Source organism: Thermobia domestica, chromosome 7 (genome assembly GCF_964235325.1).
Source record: "Thermobia domestica chromosome 7, izTheDome1.hap1.1, whole genome shotgun sequence".
Lineage (NCBI taxonomy): Eukaryota > Metazoa > Arthropoda > Insecta > Zygentoma > Lepismatidae > Thermobia > Thermobia domestica.
In genome coordinates, this window is record NC_137460.1 from 187,808,179 (window position 1) to 187,829,747 (window position 21,569).

A 21,569-nucleotide genomic window follows, 5' to 3' on the forward strand; every position below is an offset into this window, starting at 1 on the left:
TATATTGGTAATCCTCAACGAATAGATTATATTAGAAAACTAACAGAAGACGAAGAGGACGAAGAGGATGGTCCTCCACCCCGTAAACGCAAATGGTGTACTTATAAGCAATAATACTAATATTCTATTGTAATCTATTGATAATTTTAAGTATATAGAAAGAATAAAAGATGAATGAGCCCTACTTTAATTATTACATACATCAAGCAGGAGGTGATTATAACGTGTATAAAGGTAAAGCATATCAAGAAGGTTATGGCATTGGTAGTTTACTAGGAGGTTTATTTCGTACTGTATTTCCTTTATTAAAACAAGGTGCAAAAACTGTTGGTAAAGAATTGATTCGTACAGGAATTAATGTAGCAGGAGATGTACTAGATAATAATAGACCTATTGAAGAGTCTTTGCATGATCGATGGCAAGAAGCTAAAACAAATTTAAAAAATAAAGCTCAAAATAAATTAAATCAGGTGTTGGAAGGATCTGGAAGAAAAAGAAAGAAAGTTCATTTTAGTGGTGGTGGTGGTGGTGTGAAACGGATAAAATGATCCAAAGATAATTTTGATTGATTATGGAGCAAAGTGATAGTTTTTATCTCACTCTTCCTAGCAATAGTTCTATGAAATATTTTCCTCAAAATACTCTTGCTTGTTATACTACTAAATTATATCAACCTATTGTACTGGAGAAGGGAGTGTGGGAAACAGCTGTTGTTGAAGTACATTATACAAGTTCATTTCAGAATGTTTCCAAATATACAAATAATATTTATTACCGTCTCATGAATACAAAAAGCTGGAACATAACTCAAATCTTACCAGGACACTATTATAATGTTGATGATATTCTATCTCAAATTAATCATAAAAGTGATATATTAAATCTACAATTAAAAGTTAAAGCATCTGTAAAACAATTGAGGTTAATAGAGTAATAAAAGATCAAGAGAAGCATATAGAAGTACGTCTATCTCCTGAACTAGCCAGAATACTAGGCTTTGATCACATACAACAAGAAGATATTGCAGTTGTGCATCATGCTCGTTATCCACCTGATTTACAAAAATCGCTACCTACACTTATGTATATTTACAGTGATATTGTAGAACCACAAATGGTGGGTGACACCATAGCTCCATTGTTACGTATTATAAATACAAATATTACAGAGTATGGTATTAATAATATACATATTTTTGATAATCCTCATTATGTGCCAGTGCAACGTAAACAATTTGATCAAATTATTATTGATTTAAGAGATAGTACAGGTAATCCACTTCCTTTCCAATATGGCAGTGTATGTGTAAAATTACATTTTCGCAAACGTAATACGGTATTATAAATTTTACCATGTGTGAATATTAATAGTAAGAAAAAGACAAAAATGCAGTGTGAGTGTATGAAATCAGAATTAGATTTATTTGCTGGTTTACCCACTCAAACCAGTATTATAGGTAATAAAATAGTTCCATATAAGCCTGTGGCTTCGATAGCTGATAATGCACCAATAGAATTTGTAGTCCACGGTCATGGGGATGACTATATTGACTTACCGCACACAATGTTATATGTTAAAGGTAAAATTACTAAATCAGATGGTTCTAATTTAACTTCTGCCGATAAGAAAATCGGCCCTGTAAATGATTTTCTCAATGCAATGTTCAGTGAAGTGCAATTATATTTAAATAATCAAATTATTTCCTACTCTTCACATACATATCCATATCGATCGTATGTTGAAAAACTACTAAATTATAATGCTGAAGCTAAAACAACGCATCTTCAAACATCAATGTGGTTTAAAGATACTGCAGGGCATATGGACAGTGTGGCCGATGCTAATGTAGGATTTAAACAACGTTTTCTTCTCACTGCTTTAAGTCAGTCATTTGAATTATTGGGTTATATTCATGCTGATATTTTCAATCAGGAGAAATTTTTACTGAATGGTGTACAATTGCGTATTAAACTAATTCCAGCTAAACCTACATTTTGTCTAATGTGTGACGCAGATGCTGATGGAAAAGTTGTAATTACAGATGCAACATTGCTTGTGAAAAAGGTTGATGTATCACCAGCAGTTAAAATAGCACAAAATAAAGTATTACAAAACCCTAAATTTAGAATGAAATATCCTATAACAAAAGTGCAGGTGAAGACAGAAACTCTGCCACAAGGAATTATGGATAGTTCACTTTCAGATCTGTTTTCAGGCATAGTGCCTAAACGTATTATTATTGGTTTTGTTACTAATACTGCTTTCAATGGTATTTATCAAACAAATCCATTCAATTTTCAACATTTTAGTATGACGTTTTTTACACTGTATGTTGATGGAACTCCAGTGCCCTTCAAACCATTACAACCGGATTTTGATAATAATCTATATGTACAAGCATATTCTACGTTATTTACAGATTCAGGTATTTATTATTCTAATCAAGGTAATGATATTTCACGTGCTGAATATCCTAATGGTTATACTCTACTGGTGTTTGAGTTAACTCCTGATTCAAGCGCAAGTGCTGCATTTCATACTAGTCCACAACGGCAAGGAAGTGTACGTTTAGAGGTTCATTTTAAAGAAGCACTGCCATCTCCTGTAACAACAATTATTTATGGTGAATTCTATTCAGAATTAGAAATTGATTTCCAGAGAAAAATATATATTAGTTAAAAAAATGATAAATACAATTGAGCTTTATGAAGCATTACAACAAAATTTGCCTAAAGATCATTTTATTGGTGTATATGCTGCTGATGAGTTACCTTTGTTTATTCATACATTTCCAGCCGCCATAATTATAAATACTGATTCTAGTGATAAGCCTGGTGAACATTGGGTTGCTGTTTATATATCTAATATGTGTGTGGGAGAATATTTCGATAGCTATGGTATACCTCCCTATATACAACATCATATAAGGTTTTTAAAACGAAACTGTCTGTATTATACATGGAATAATAGACGTATTCAAGGTTATTTATCTCAATTTTGTGGACATTACTGTTTTCTATATCTAGCATGTCGTGCATCTGGTTATTCACTGCACGATTTTCTAAACAAATTCTCACTTACCACTATTGATGCTAATGATATTATGCTTTATTCATTTATGAGAATATGATGATGTTATTTTTTTAAACTCCGCCATTGCCGGTCCCAAGCCCTGGATGAGAAAGGAGGAGGGTTGGGGGTGTTGCTACCCCCGTAAAAGAAAATAATCTCTGCTATGGTAAAATAAGGGTGGAATGCTCTGCTGTGTGTTCGTAAAACCGAGTTCACCCCTTAAAAAGTGGTCATAAAAGACCATGGGTTCACGTAAGCCATGCTATGTTCAAATAGGGGTTGGAAAATATACCATACTCTTTTATTAGCTGTGCTATGTTCAAATAAGGGTGGAACGAGTCTTGCTATGTTTTCGTAATTAAAATAGGGGTTGAAAAATATGCTCATAAAAGAGAACGAGTTCACCCCTAAAATGTGCTCATAAAAGAGAACGAATACATCCCTTAAAAAGTGCTCATAAAAGGGAACAAATTCACCCCTAAAATGGAGGTCGTAAAAGACCGTGGTTTCACGGTGTAAGGTGCTCAATTTCCCAGGGGCTCGTGAGTTGGCCTAGGTTGTCCCAGATCGATCCATTTTCTACTACTCAGGTTCATGGCTCAAGCAACTTGCTTTTTATGTATTCCAGCTTTCCATATGCAATTACTCTCCCTCTACTTATAAGAGACAAATAGCCTACCATTTTTAAATAAAAGCAATTAGCCGTGGACAGCAAATGTTTGTTTTTTAAGTTCATTCTGGCAATGCTCAACTGCTTTTTTAGTCTTCTATGTACTACGAGGTACAAGTGTAAACTTTCAAGAATTTCCTTTCCCTCTCGAAATCTCTTTCTACTCTGGTCCCACGAAAGCACCTACCACTTCGTCTCCAGTGGTATTTCCCGGTCTCCCCCTCTTACGCAACTATGCCATGAATTTATTTTAAAAGCATTACATTCTAAACGTAAAGAATTCTTAATTTTGAAAATAGGTTCTAACCAACAGCCACAAATACCATTGCCACGCCCCAGTGAAAGGGTTGAGCATGTAAGTTCAATGGTATAAGCTAATTACGATAATGATTGCTGATAACTAATAATACTAGGTAATAATTAGGGACAGCTGTATAGCGGGTTCCTAAAATCCTTTGTGAAGGAAAATCTCCCGTAGGAACTAAATTATTCACACTGTGGACTTGTAAGGTGTTTTGAGTTTTACCCCTCGTTCAGTAGCGAGGTTATATGAGATGTTGACCTTCTAATTAACGTGGAATCCGAACCACATGAGCTCACGCCGGGAGTTGAATGCGGGTCAACCAAGCCAAATGCGCGTACGCTAACCGCTTAGCCACGAAGGAGCTCTGCTGTGGACTTGTGTAGGCAACCTTATAAAACTTGAACATGTGAGAAACATTCTACCACAACAGAATGTCAGTAAATACATTTTTTTTCACATGGCAGAGAGTACACAGTTCACAATGCACTACTTGCATTCAACATAGCCTTTAAAAATGTTCAGGCTGTACAAGGACTTTATCAGCAGCAATTGTGGCTGAAGTGCGGCTTTTAGTCTTCCAATTCCCCAAGTGTTCTTCACGCAAGCACGCTTCTGAACTTGAATTATCTACCCGGAGTGTTAGAAGAATCCTTCATAGAGCTGTAAAAATGCATCCTTATAAGATGTAGCTGGTGCAAGAGTTAAGTAAAAGAGAGAGACTGAAATATGAAGAAATTTATGTAGCAATCAGTAGCGGTTCGTGGTCTGTACAAGCACCGGTTGCAATGTTGCCAAATCAAAGGTATGTAGGTACGCGAAAGTGTTCCCCTCCCCCAGCAATCTTGAGTCTTATCCAAAAAAATATTCAGGAAATATAAAGAGGAAAGTCTTTTAAGCTCTATTTGATTTGTGTATTATTGATTAAATTATTTCTCTAATATTGATTTAATATATAAGCTATTTCCCTTTTTTCAAACAACCACTATCAATGTACGTTTATACACTATTTATATACAAAACCTCTACACTCATGTTATTGAACAAGAGATAAATCGAATATATAGCATGTGCTGTAAGCCATGAATGATGGCGTTAATCCGAAAAGAAGAAAAAAAAGCAAGAAAATTGGATGCACGCAGTTAAACAAAATTATTTAATTATATAAACTATGCATTATTTATAATGGAAGGTCTTTCTTCCATCTTTTGGGCTTCAAATTTTTCTATGACTTCATTGAAATCTGAAATGCTGCTCGCCAAGTTTTTCTGAATAGAAAGCATCGCTACCGCAAATGTTTTCAGCTTTATTTTCTTTAGGGTCCAGAAACACCTCTCTCCTCCGACAATGTGCATTTTGTTAGCATTTCTTTGTATAAATATACGGTACAAAAAGTTCATTTTCAGAAACCACGTATTTTTGTCTGCTGTTCCAGTATAAAGATGCATGAAATCTAAGATATTTTCCTTCGATAATGAAAAAAAAATAGTTTAACACTCCAGCAAATTAGGCTAAAGAACACAGATGAGTATTGTAAGTGAATTATTTGATATTCCTTTTTTATGCTCTCCGCCAGAAATCGAACACTGGATCATGTGCACGAAAGACACAAAGCTAGGAATTAGACCAGTGGTAAGACATTTTCTTCTTCGAGACTCGATCGACCCCCTCCCCACAGAATAGGATTTTTTTAAAAATAAAACTTATCCCAATAATTTTTACCTTTCTGTTATAAATGTTAAAAAAAATCTATTGACTTCGAACGACCGCCAACCAAACTTTCAGCCTGGATCCGTCCCTGCTACCACCAGACTTATATTTGTTCTTTGCGACTTTGTGTTCTGTGAATAACTTCTTACTTCTAAGCGTCTGTATCTCCCTCACCCTATGAATTGAGTCAAGCGCTGCCAAGCGGAGGAATTCGTAACTATTACAGAAGCTGACCAGTTGCGGAAGAACGTGCAACTGCAAACGACCAATACGGGAAGATAGGAGCGATACAAGAATAAATCCACTTCCCCATGTTAAGAGATAGGAGCTCGCTGCCATATGCTCAATGTTACTGCTTCCAGTGGCAACGCTCGCTGCCACTGGAAATGTAAATCTCTCTCTTTCTTTCAGTTTTTAATTGATTATTTTAAAAAAGAAATGCATCAATACTATTTTGCACTCAAGGGCAAAGGTTTATTTTTTTACTGATGCACTACTTTAATACTTAAAAATATTTCTAGAATAAAAAAAATATCCGGTTGCACAACCATGCAACATATAGTACCAGCCGCCGCTGGTAGCAATATTCTGCAGAATATCCCTTCGACTTCTATTTTGATCTGAAGTGATGGTGCTCATTTTCACTTGTCCGATACTGGAAATAAACAAAATTTCCTCTACTAAGCTGCGGGTAACCTTCAGAATTTTCATCTGCAGTTCTCGAGTGGCGGTGTGGTTCGCTGTTTTCCATTATGGTGTTCGAGGTCCCTACTTCTTTGATAAACATGAAGTCATTACAGAGACTTTTGTTCAATATTATCGCGGGCCTGAACTTTTCTTGTACCGAAGTTGGATGACTTATTGTACGATCATGACCTACAAAATATCTGCTTCCAACAAGATGATACTACGACCTAAATCTCTTGTCCTTGAATGGAAATTCTAAGACAAATGTTTTCTGATCATTTTGTCTGTGGGGTAATACGAGTGAGGCTCGTAGATGGCCTGATTTCACACCGTGCGATTTTTGTATGTGGGGCTACCTCAACGGAAAGGTGTACATACATCGTCTTCAAACTATCAATGAACTGAAGTCTGAGATTGCTGAACAAATAAACTTTTCCCATGGAATATGACTCGCGATCATCACTAGCTTGCGAAACAGGCTCTCAATATATTGAAAACGGAGCTGAGTATTTGAAAGGTGTTATTTTTAAAACTCATTGAAACAAAATCTCATTCTACGTACTGTCAAAAATAAAATACAATATACTATTTCCTGTGGTGTTTGGTAGAGCGTGAAATCGTGCGACCACATTTATACATGAATCATCGAGCTACTAGTCGCAGAAGGAGTACCAGTACGAGATGACACTACAAGATAAGAAATACCACACTTAGCTCCTAAAATGTGTTCGAATACGAAATCAACTGTACCTAACACAGTCCGCTAATCAAGTTGTGGTTGCTGGTTACAACTTCAAAAGAGAGGAGTCGATTTTAAATACTTTTGTTGTCTTGATATTTTTAAAACCAGTTTATATGGCTGCTATCACCAACATGCAGGACGGGAAAGTTAAAATTGGTTATCTATTTCAGTAATGCAAGCTTTGGTTACCTCATGAGAAGAGCATGCAATATTGCATTTCAGCGGTTGCCAAGTGGCGGCCCGCAGACCACATTCGGCATGCTAATGGAATTGAATAATGTGTGATTTGTTAACTTTTTAACTCCAAACGTAAGAGGCAGTGTGTAGCTGACCATCAAAATATATCTGAATCGCCACTTGATTTTTAATTGTAAAAATATTTTCGTAACATTTCAGTTACCAAGGCCATGCTGCAAGTTGACACTGGACAGATTGTTTGAAAAAAGGAAGTATCATATTGGTACTTTCAAGTGTCAGTTCTTTAGGCTTTAGTTGGCCTACTCACAAAAAAAAAAAAAAAAAAAAAAGATACGTAGAACAACGAAGATTCAGAAAATGTATATACAATTTACACACATTTAGTAAACTCTGGCTTCAGAATGGAAGGAAAGTGGAAAAAGGTCCCCAGGTTTGATTCTTATTATGTCCTGACCTATGGTGCGTTAGAAACTGGCCATCATTATTCACTATAAATTAAAATGTGGACGAATGTGTCTCGAAGCAATTTCAACCAATTTGGTGTACATATGACTTAAATCTGAAAAACAATATTCTAGAGGTGAAATGTTTTCCATAAATCTATTTAGCTCGTGTCAAAAACGGACATTTCATGTGGTAATATAACAAATGCTTATTTTTCATAATATGTCACTCAAGGGAGTATGTAAGCCCCAATACATCCCTGGCGTACTCCTTTGGATAGACAAACAGTTTCTATATTATAATCCGCACCTTTTTCGTCTTTGTTTGTGAAGATAAACCCAAGGAAAACATGTAAGGATAACCTAGTGCGGGAGTCGATCGGCACTACTTTAAATGTGTTGACTGATCATCTATGTTAAAGGGTCCTAAGTATTTTAATTTCCTGTATGAAATGACTATCACATTTGTTTAAAATTTTTAATCAGCGTATAATAATCGTTGATGGAAAGCAAATTGAAGTTACTAAATTAGATTGTAATAAACGTAACACTCATTCTTAGTATAGCTCCACTAATTCACCTTGTAGATTTAATGCTTCTGAAACAAATAATAATGATAATAATAATAATAATTGTTATTATTTAAAACATCCTACATAATTATAGTTTGTAGAAAACCTTCTAAAGCGTGACAATATATGTTTAGCTTACCATAGGTAACTTTCTTAGCCTTTACATTGATATGACTTGCCCTTCACTAGGAAAAAATATCGTTGTTCTCTAAGTTACTTAGAAAGAACACTATTATCTAACAGTATTTTACCTTACATATAGTTAGTTTCTTCTTATCACTAAATAGAGGTATCAACTAGTGTAAAAAGTTGAACCTTTTTGAACACGAGATGACCGTAGTGTCCCAAAAATGCCAGAGTATATGGGTCGCAGCGGGTTAAGCGTAACGTCATTTGACAGGTGACATTTGATGCTAGTAGACTGCAAAAAAAAAAAAAAAGGTGTTTTGCAATCAGATTTATGGTATTGCGCCATGAAAGTCATGAACTTCCAACAAAACTGAGCCTCAATTTACAATTTTGTTTCAATAAAGGCGCGAATGATGCGCAGGCATGTAAAGAAATTTTCTATGTTCATGGGTAAGATATCAAATCCAACCGAAAGGTTGTTCATGACAAGTCAAGAAACTAAAGATGTTTCAGGTGGTTTCATTCTAGAAATATTGATGTCCAAAATTCCACTCACAGAAGGCGAAATTAAAGAAAACATGTATGCTAGTCTGCTTTTGGTGAAAGTCAAGCAAGACTGGTGTGTAAAAAGTCATGACATTATCACTGACCTAATCGTTCATCACCAAACGTGATAAACCATTTGGAGAAAGCTGGCTACAGGAAAGAAGCTCAACATATGAGTGCCACATGATCTAACTTAAAACATTTACTCAATCAAATTTCTATCTATGCATCTCTACTGAAATATAACGAACTGGAGCTATTTTGGAAACAATCTTATGCCCCCTTTCTGGTTTCTTTACAAAGCTCTTTAAAGTTGATTAGCTATATCCTTAACTCACTGCTATTTTCAAAATTTGGATTGCTTTATAGAATTTGACGGATTTTAGAAGAAAACTGACTATATCTAGATTGAGAAGAAGCGACGCTTGTGCAGATGCTTTCGAAAATTGCGGGTAAGAGATGAGAAAGTATTTTTTGTGATATTTAAAAAAGGTTGTGCTTTTGGCGTCTAGAGCCAGTTGATTTTTCTATAAATTTAAGTGAGAAGACAACAAATCTCCTGAAGTTGACATTAGACTTGAATGGAACTATACGTGTGAGAAGCACAGTGTTGTTGGACAAGAGCAATCGGAAGAAAACTTTATGGTTATATAAAAGAAGATTATTGCCTACCAATTCAATCTACCAGAAAAAGAAAAAGAATATCCTGCGGAGAGAAATCTGTGGCGTGGGCAGTGTAGATCGAGTTCAAGGATTTCCGAAATGAAAAGAAAATTGTTCATATAAATATCAATAATAAAATTATAGAGTCCTGATCGTTTACAATTGCAGATCTATTTTTCATAAATGTCACAATCAAATGCAAGAAGCTTTCCCGGTTATTCCATATACTCACAGAATCGCATACCTTTTATTGGCAACACTCATTAGCCGATATCAACTCACATAGCATGAGTCAAACTTTTCCTGCTTGCCGATTGCGTGGAGCCGTGAACGATAACCATGACATGTATCAAATTTGTCTGCAATTTCAGGAACGCGTTTTCAAGGGACGCTTTCACACTGTTCCTAAGGAGTTCATCAGAACTGCTGTTGGTCAGCGTATGCGGGGTTCATTTTTTAATGTTGTCACTGGCACGAAATTTAACAAACTGATAACATATAGTGTGTTTAGCCACCACTCTTGGTCCAAATGCACTGTTTGTATTTCGCAGCAAGATGTGAAGAATGTTCCAACTTGAACTTTTAAAAAGAAAACACCAGTCGCATTTATGAGCATTCCATGGCGTGCTTTCATGCATTCCTGTTCAACGACAAGAGTCCTTTTTTTTAAGTTTTACAATTATTCAATTAAAATCAATTGAAAGTGAGAGATTGAAGTTATTCTTTCTACAAGTTTAAAAACATCTTACATAAAAGCATGTTAAAATCAATTTGATTTTGACACAATATGAGGCTTTCCCAAATTCGCAATGCTGGAAGTCAGTCAAAAGTGAGGTCTAAGTTTATCACCTTACTCGTACGATTAAAAAATACATATTCCACCAGTGGTGTAGGCAAGGGAGAGTGCCAAGTTTTAACCTTCAATACTTGAGAAGATACGGAGAAATAATTATTTGTTATATTAAGATATGGACGCAAAAGTCATGCGTGCTTGCAACGATTAAATTGAATGCCCCCTGTCGAAATATTCCATAATCATTCTATTTTGGTGGAATATTTTTTTTTAACTGAGGAATTCCAACCATTTCTTCTGCTTAGAGTTGAAATAGGTCAGTAATGTGATAAAGCAAGCCATTTTAAATAAAACAAGTCTCTGAAATTTTGTTGAAAGCAAAAAGCTTCGAGTTTTATAAAACATAGTATTTGTTTTGTTCCAGCTTAAAGATTTACTCCTATAGTTTCGCGTTCTAATTAGTGAGATGAAGGAAAGTATCGCTTGCTATTTCAAGAATAGCATTACAGGTTGTAATAATAATAATAATAATAATAATAATAATAATAATAATAATAATAATAATAATAATAATAATAATAATAATTATTATTATTATTATTATTATTATTATTATTATTATTATTATTATTATTATTATTATTATTATTATCCTAATAAAGCACTTCTAGAGTAACAATAACATTTTCTTTATTATGCAAACTTGTCAAAAATATGCCTTCTGTCTTCATCGGATATTGGCTATCTTTCTAAAACAATTTATTTTTGCTAGTTCTGCTAGAATTCCAGTGGTTAGAAGGATGGCTGACCTTGTAACTTGCCAATCAACTCCACAACGGGTTTCAACCCTTCTTATGAATGGACTGCAGAGTTCCCTGCAAATAATTTTACTTCTGATGCTGATGTCTGGCGGTATCACACTAAAGAATTCTTCCGTCTCAAAAACTTACTTCAGTTTAGCTTTACAGAGACAATCCTTTCTTATTCACGAAGTTCTTCAGCTTGAACTCCCGCGCTCCCTTCAATAAATCCTGCCTACTTTATGCACCCTCTTCCCGCTCGTTGTTCATACGTGTTTATGTTTGACTCATTTTACGATTTCAGATGGAATCGTAAAATTTTGTGAACATGATTTCTTGAATTTTAATAATAATAATAATAATAATAATAATAATAATAATAATAATAATAATAATAATAATAATAATAACAATAATAATAATAATAATAATAACCACATTTTGGACATTTTATTTTTATTTCCATAAAGACTTCTGCATACCACTATAGTGCAGTATTATTATTAGTATTAGTATTAGTAATATTATTATTATTATTATACACCAGCTTTGTTGAAACTACAGTTCTTACTCAGTAGTTACTTTGTGTTAGGTATTCAAAACCTCTTTGTCACAACATTCGTAATATTTGTCAGTTGAATAATCATAGAAAACAGCTTAATTTCAATTTACATTCTTGGCTCTTTGTAAATCAGTTATAAATTGTTTAAATTTTGCTTATGTATTTTTTCAGTATATATTTTTAAATACAGTATTTTAACAGATCATTTCTGTCAATAGCTTGCTTGCATCCCCTTGATCGATTTTCACGCTCCCGTCGTCCAGGTAAGAAATCACTCATCTAGAATGTTTGTAACTATTTGGTTTTTTACATGAACAGTTTACCTAACTATGCGAATCATGAGGAAGGCTACCTTGTGGCTAAATAGCTAGTATTCAAACTATGATACACGAGTTAGGTTTCCGTAATTTTGATATCACATTAAGCTGTAGATCATATTTGATATATCGACAGTATTGTAAAGATAAATAAAAAATTGCTAGCAAGCACACGAACAAGCAAATGAAAAGCCCTAGCCGCGTGTCTAGTGGATAGTGCGTGTGCGTTTGGCGTATGTGGTTCCGGATTCGATTCCTGGTGTTAAGTCAGCTCAAGCCTTATCGGCACTATCATCAGAAGGAAATAAAAGTCCTATCAATAAGTTTGAATTAAAAATTTCACTGTTAACCTGTTTGAAAATCTCTTCTCTTTTAACAATTAAAATAATTCTATTAATTAAAAGGAATAGGACATGTGCCTTGGTCCTAGTGTACTTATTCAACCTTCAGTATGAAAAAAGCAAACTAAAAACTTGGAGTTTACCAGCATAATGGAGATTCTTATGTTTATAACATTATTCAAGCGTAACACCAAGAGCATCAGAATTTGGAGAAAAAGAAATACATTTATAAAAGGTAATCGAAAAAGGAAAAAAAAACATAGAAATGGTATGCATCATAACGGAAATATGTCTGCTTACACAAAAATGGTCTGGAAAATCGAATACGTTTCATAGCGTTAAACCAAAGAAAAAACAACTTGGGTTCGAGAGAGAGATGGTACCTTAATAATCTGAAACAGACAAGACACAGGTAGCCTTCCAAATAACGTTATTAAGACACAGGTAGATTTAAACATAACGTTATTACCTTGGTGACTAACTAAAGACACATCTCATATTGTCTCGCTGCTGAAAGGGACGTTAAACTCAAAATCAACTCAGCTACAGTACCAAAGTAAAGGATATTCCGGCGAATAACGTTATTCATATATACCATTTTAGGAGTTACGCTGACTAATAACGTTATTTACCATGTGCAGAAATGAATTAGGAAACGGAAACGGACAATGAATTGTAAATATTGCGCATAGAATTAAGTTATCCACCCCTTCATTACATTACATTTTAGAGACGATCCCCTTATCAGGGGAAAGTGGTAAAAGGTTTACCCACATCAAAGAATCCCTGCTTCAATCGCATATGAACTTGGTGAACTTGTTATTTCTGGTCTTTTTTCTACTTGGTTGTTTTTCTACTGTATTGGTCTTTGTCACATCCCGACTCGAAAATCGCCGTTTCGGTCTCCGTCTCGTCCCGATAGTCTCAAAACAATTTTTGTGTGAAATAAAGAAAAATTTATAGAATAAGCAGTATAATTTTTATAATCTGTCGTTTTCTCTTATTTTTTTTTACATTATTCTTTATTGCAGAATTATTGTAGTTTATATATCCCTTCATCACCAAGTGAGTGCTGTTTTTGCTCTCTGTGCGTGTGATTACAGGTTCGATCCCATGTGTAGTGACGGACACAGGAATTCGTCAAGAAAAGTTCATTCTTCCAAGTTTTAATTCCAGGTGTTTGTGAACATATCTTAACATGGTAAATTTTTAGTTTTGCATATTATCAAAGGTGAGTTAAAAGCTTCAAGCACCCTTATGTACATGATATCTATGAAAATACGAAACCTTCAATAAAAATCTAAATTTAGAATCTGATCTCCTTCTAAGCAGTAGATCTACACTGTTGAGACCAAAATGAATGAATGCTCTTCAATTTCACATAAACAACTTATAGATGGAAGCAAAATGCATTGAATTGCAGCACCAGGCAAACTTTACGCTTGAAATTTTAATTTATCATTCATTCTTCTTCTTCTTCTTTTTCTTCTTTGATTGATGTATTCACCATAGAACATTACATTGACAAATATCGGTAAATTACTCCTACAGTAAGTATTATTTCATAGGTTACTCGTAGCTGTATCGTAACGTACGTAAGCGCCTTTCCTACTGAAGATCGGCTTCGGTTCCTGGTAGGAATCCATGTGTTCGAATTTCATGACAAGCTATCGATCTTTGTAGATGTCTAACATATCCCTTGTGCTGAATTGGGACTTAAACTTTAAACTACTTCAAAGTTTTATTTGAACTGTTTGAAACGCCTTATTAGCGTTTCATTCTTTCGAATTTAAGCTGGAAGTTTTTTTTATTTTATTTTTTAGTCGTAGGCGGAAAAATAATAAGGAAGTAACTTTGTTTAGACTCCTCATGCTTTCTGGAATTAAATGAATTATAATGCTAATATTTGTAGTGAGTACTTTCGACTCCTGACCGTTTTTAAGAATATAGCGCCTACCTACTTACAAAGATAAATAAAGAAAAATTATAGCAATCTTCGTTTATTTAGTATTTTATAATTCTTCCTTTCTTAATGGTTACGTATTTTCGTACTTTTAACATTCTGGTGCAAAAAGTAACTAGTTTGATCACAGGCAATGTAAAATTGTGGTAGATAACATCGTTTCCATGGTTTTCTGTGTGTTCTCACATTCCCTTTCAGATTAATATTCTACAGATGTTTCCATAATACGATTCACACTTTCGTTAATAATCCATCTCCTTTGGCCTACAGAGCATAATTGTGAAACGTAAAATTCAGTAATATTTAAACAAATGTATTAATGACAATACAAGCATTAAACTGGTCAACCAAGCAATTTAAACTGGTCAATCTAATGAATGTAGATCCAATCACAAACAGAAAATACATACGTAAATGAGTAAGTAAGTACTGCCGATATTTTTAACTTTGCATAATATTAAATTGACTTCTCACGATTGTTCCCTTTTGGTTAAACGAGACTATACACCAGTGGCGTGACGCGACACTTTCACAATTGTTACCGGTTGTTGATATAACAAGTATCTCTAGTTTTTCAACATCAGAAAATCTAGTAGTTTTTTCTTTTAGTGTATCAATCATTTCAGACTATAGGCATTGGCAACGATTTTTTAGAGGGGGAGAAGTCAAATCCCACTTCATTTACCTTGATCTTTTTGAAAAGTGTGCCTCTTCAGGTTCTTCCATTTTTTACTAAATATAATCGAAACCGTCCTCAATGATCTTAGATATTCTTCAAGTCATCTATTTTTTTTCTGCAAAACTTACATTTTATGAATTTCCTTCAGTAAGATATTGAACAAGATTTCTTATCTTGATCCTATGACATAAAACAGTTCAAATGAAAAAATTGAAGTTAAAACTTTAAAGGGTTTGGTAGAATTTTGCTGCACGAACTCTGGTTTGAGAATCTCATTAGTCGATGTTTTCGTCATGGATTTAAAGAAACATTTCATCTTTAAAGCTATACAGCACATCATTTATCCTACTTCTATAGTTCCACCTTGTATTTAAGGTTGTTAGAATACTCTTGTTGACTACACAGGCTTGTAGACAGTCCAAGAATGTAGGGAGGCCGGCTGAAGTTAGGGGGACCCGATCCAACCTTATTACAGTTCATCACCATATTATAGTTCATTTGCAAGCCTACCTTGAAAATTTTAGGGAGGACAGCAACAATTTAGGGGGACCCGGCCACCCTAAACCCCCCTGGATACGGGCCTGTGACTATATAGTCCAAAGCATTTGTTCTTTTTGAAGACTTTGAGAATAAAGAAGCAAGTCACGACATAGTTTTAGAAAAGTAACTTACACCCTTTTGTACAGTCAACGGACTTTTCTAACACTAAATTAAGCCTATCGGCATGACAATGAAAAAAATAGACTTTTGTATATCTTTGTTTAACAAGAGGCTGCTGGTTTCTACCTCACCAACCACTAACTGATTTATATTAGCTTTGCTATATTCAATAAATTACACTAAAATACAAATTGCTGAGCAAAGCAACGTTTATTAAAAATAATAAACTTATAAATGTGACAGTTTCGGATATCTAACATATCCTTCTTCAGACACTATCTAAAATATAAGATTATTTTAGATAGTGTCTGAAGAAGGATATGTTAGATATCCGAAACTGCCAAGTATAAAACATACACTATTTAAAGAGTGCTAATGTAATCTGAAGCTGTGCGAAACGTGGGAGCCTGTATCAACAGATGGAATCAGAATTCTCCCTATCTATCCCATGTATTTTTTGCACCCCGCAAAAAATGTTCAGTGAACGCATACACATTTTTAACACTTATTTCAACAAAGAGATTGTTTTATTTATATTTTGAAAGGTACAAAATCAGAACTTAGCACGGATTGCACTCTTCAAAGCGTTATGAAGCCTTTGGAAATGAAAAATGAAATTTGTAAGTTTTACGTCCCAGGTTATGACGGCTAGGCTAAAGGAGGCGGTGACGGTGAGAAATGAATGAAATGGTGGAATGAAGAAAGTGGGAGGAAACGGGAGAACCACGAGAAAATCCAGGCACACGGTTTTTGTCCACCACAAAGTTCATTTGGCGCGAGCTGTAATCGAACCAGGGACCCGAAGCACCATTGGTGAGCTGATGAGCCACCGCGGTCCCTATGAATGAAGCCTTTGGGCCCGAAAGTTTGTCTTCCTTAGTTGAAATTTTTAAGAGTAAGTTTTTGTATATAAAAAGAGAAAACTGAAAATTCTGCTATCTATTACTTAAAGCTGTGTTCACCACTCGGAATGCGATGGGATTTCCCTATATAATAACATAGTATTAACTTTCCAAAAAATTATGAAAACTATTTATATTAAACATTTCAAAATTCGTCCAAATGTTTGTTGGTATTAATAAGCATGTTCACTTTTACTTTTTCTTGCTAGGGTAATATTAAAGCGTGCTAATTAAAAATTAATTTTCTTCCATTTAAAAGCTGTTTAAATTATGGTCTTTATGTTGCAACAACGCAGAACAGCAGATAGGAGGTTAAGCAGGTAGTTTCTTTCATTCTCTGCCCTCGGCTAGGTCACGTGCGTGATTCTTTGGGTTGTTCCCGCAGACGAAGATACCAATGGAATGCAGATTGACAGCAGATAAGAGAACGTCAGTTTTCTCTCTCTTCATAGATCACAAAGATTTCATTGATTCTGTGTAAACATCTCGGCGAATCGTTACCTGTAGAGGCATATTGGAACTAACGACGTACAAAAGTTTCAGAAAAGCTCTCTGTGTTGCTTTCAAGTGAGGAAACTGTTCATCTTATAAAAATAGTTTTGAACTGTATAGTGAACTGAATAGCAAACTCGCTTCAACTCGCCGGGAATTCAATTCGGGTCTCCCGCGACAAGACACATACACTATCCACATAGCCCCGAGAGGCTCTATGGAGCTTGAAACCGGGAGAGTGAAATTGTTTCGCCATTTCCTGTTTCAGGAGAGAGATACAGGGGAAGATGGTATTTTTCTTCAGATGCTCAATCGATTTTCGATAACTGTCGTTATCTACTACCATTTTAGTTTTATGGCAGTAGTATCATTGATACCAATCCTAACGCACTTTCCCCCCTTCCACCCTCTAACTGTCAAAAATTACAAATCCACCACTAGCCATAGTACTTTAACAAAGAAGAATAGCACAAAGTAGATTGGGTAATTGCACTGCATATAGGTATTTATGACATTTAAAATCATAAAATCTTACATCGAAAACTTGTAACTTATAGTGCTGTCTTTGATTGAAAAAGTAGTTTCTTTTATCGAAATCGGTCCACAGATGGCTGAATGATGATAAGTTCAAGTTAAGTATGTTGATTCGCTGGTTACATACATATATACACTTACACCAGACGCACATACATATATTCAGCTTACAAACCAGTTTCAGTTCAGAGAAGCAAAGAGTATACATATATGCATTTGTTTTATAGCCTCTCTGTTTCCTTCTTAGAGCGTGACATACAATCTGATTTTCTTTTCCTACTCCTCATGCCAACATAACTTCTAGCTGCAGTAGACACCAGATGGAGCTGTTATGACGTAATCCCACGGGATGGGACTACGCAATAACTATGACGTAATCCCACGGGATTGGACTACGTAATAACTATGATGTCAATTGATATACGTCATATATCCTTCCACCTCCAGCAAGAAAGAGAGAGAATGACTTACATATAGCTCAACATGATTTCCTCAACATCATTTCCTCAAATAAAAGAAAGAAATTCACAACTCACAAATTGTACATGCTGTTCTCACTAGATCTCTTTTTAGAATCAGTGTCTCCAACTCAATATTTTTTCGGAACGTTCCAGGATTTTAATTTTTCAAGATATCGCTTTAAAACATATAGGGATGAATTCACCCCATTACTAATAAATATGATAATTGAAGGGTAAGGGAAAAAAAGAAGGAATGTCCATGTATGTGCTTTTTCGGGTGCTTCGTCCTATCTGTTGGTGACTCTTGGTACTATTTGGCTGCATATCCCATGCATACGTAGATGTAAAAATGTCCATGTAAAAAGGGGCAAAAGTTGTAACTAACCCTATTCTTCTTACGCGGTTTTCAATATTAAATCGCAGTTTTCTCGAAAATGCAGTTTTGTGACATTCCTTCTTTCTTTCCCTTACCCTTCAATTGGTAAAAGTGAGTTGGCAACACTGGCAGCCTCACCCCCAAATAACGTTAAAATTCAATAGCTCGGTCCCTAATTAACCGATTTCAAAAATTCAAACGGCAAATGAATACTAATAACACACAGCCAATTTTATAAAATGCATAAATGGTCGCATAACCCACAGGATATTTTTCCCTTTATCAATATCTATACAAAATTTCATCAAATCGAAAAAATAAAAAATACTAGCATGAGCACTACAAAATTTTAAAACTTTCTTAAAGAATAACATTTTTCTGAAAACTCAAAAATAAACCCGTAAAAAATTCCCGAAATTTCGAATTTGCTATAACTTCATCAAATATTAACCGATTTTCAATATTCAAACGGTAATCAATAGACAAATAAATTTCCTATCTATTGAATGTCTTATAAATTGCATAACTCTAAGGATATAATTATAAAAAAACTCAAATAAGTCCCTTATTTATACATGTATCTTTAAAATTCAATTGACATTATGTTCTGTATATCCAAAGGTCTTAGTTTTTATAGTCCTGATACTATAAAAACACTTATACACTTAAAATATACTTAAAATTACAAGTTCGGATATTGATAATGAATCCAAAAAACACTTATACACTTAAAACACTTAAAATTACAAGTTTTATTTTTGTTATTTTTTGGATTCATTTCTAAAGTAAAACTGATGTATTTTATAACCATTATCTAAATCTTTCAAACCCTCATACTTAACAAACAGCTTATACTTTTTCAAATCTTTCAATAATTGCTCAGTTTCGTCATTATATCTTTGTGGTAATAACGTCTTATATTTCTCATCTAAATGTACTAAAACTCTTTAACCATAACGCTGTGTTTGAATCGATTTCCATAATGTTATCTCGTACGCTTTACCTTTTTCTAACTCATCTATGCGAAGGAATCTCAATGCTTTAACATCATTTTTTTATTCAAATAATTAGTCATAGCTTATTTGTTATAAGGAAAATGTTCGTTTTATGAGATTCATAAAACCAATCCTCATTTACATACAGAAAATTTACATAAAATTTACACACAGAACTCAACAAGTGGATAATTATCTTTTAAACCAGTGTATTTGATTTTTATTCCATCTTTAACGATCTCATCAATCATTTTATCTGTTAAGTGTTTTGTAAATCTAGGTGGAAGAAAGACCTTAAACTCATCACACTCAACTAAAATGCTCTTTTCAAACTTAGTTTTAATCTTTTCCATTTTCACAATCTTATGTTCTGTATTTAATTCTAATTCTCTTAATCCAATAACTTGTTTTTGTTCAAGACTTCCAAGTTTATTTAAAAGCTCAATATGACTCGACATCGTATTTATTATATATAAAATCAATGAACACTTCAATTTTTATCTTCACCAAAATATTTAATCATTTTTTAGGAATTTTGTTTATGGAAAAATTTCCATAAAACAATACAAACATACATTTAACTATCTATAACTCTTCTACTGCTTTCTCATTCTTAGGGTTATATGCAAAGTTCTTTTGTCCATTTAAAATCACATAACATATACAGGGTTTTCATAAAGTCTGGACGGATTTAATTCGCTTATAATTTACATAACAATGCTCATATTGAAATCAAATAAAGTGCAAACGGTAGCGGAATGACTAAATTTTTACCTGTAATCTGCGCCAACTCAGTTCATTCACCGCCACACCTCCAACTGGGCGCCATTTACGTCCACACATTCGCGTAGGCTGTGGGCTGTTGATGATGCTTTCCCTTACCCTGCTCACTGTTGTAGGTGATGCTGGCGGCCTCCCACTTCGAGGACGGTCCAGGACGGTTCCTGTCTCCAAGAACTTAGCATGCCACTTTCGGATTGCACTCTCAGTCGGTGCCGGCTTTTTGAACTCTTTGGTGAACTTTCGACACACCAGAATTGGTGATTTTAGATCTGCGTACCACAGAACACATTGCGCTTTCTCTTTCACCGACGCCATCTTTGATACGGTAAAAAAATAGTCTTCTCAGAGGAGTTTTTCATACAGCTTACAACTTACTTTCAACAGTCAACATTAAAACAACAATGAAAACAACAATGGATGGAATTTGGTAAGAAACTGACCCTTGCCCTCCCTCTCCCTCTCTCAACGTGTTCAGAGTTGCCGCTTATTTAACAGTGTTGCCAAGTAAAAATTTAATCCTTCCGCTACCGTTTGCACTTTATTTGATTTCATTATGGGCATTTTTATGAAAATTATAAGCAAAATAAATCCATCCAGACTTTATGAAAACTTTGTAGTATCAGCAGCCACAGCTTCTGCAAAGTCTACTACAATCTTTATGTTTGTTCTCTCATTTACCGATACATTCTTCCTCTTACTACAATTAATCACATACATTGGTCTGTTATCTATAAACTCTTTAGGATCATAGTACATTTCGGTATTGCCATATGTTATTCTTTTAAATGCAGTATAATCTTCATACATCTTAAAATAATCCTTGTTAGTAATATCTAAGTTTCTTGATTCTTTTGCAAATACCTCATTCCTTCCATTCTTAAGATAGATATTCTTTACCTTACAATGATCAAACTTACTTGCATCTGCTGTTTGTTTGCCACTTCTATCAGTTTGGAACATTACAACTACGAAATCAGGCATATCAAATTGTCTAAAATTAAATTGAGTAGTAACATCAAACTCCAAGAAAGAACTACAACAGTCTTCTAAACACATTGATAAGTATGGAATGAAAACATGATTTTAGGTTCTTTAAGAATATTCAACTTTAACTTGTTTTCATAATTAGATTCGTATTCAACAATAGGCATTCTTATTTCCATACTCTTTATTGTTAT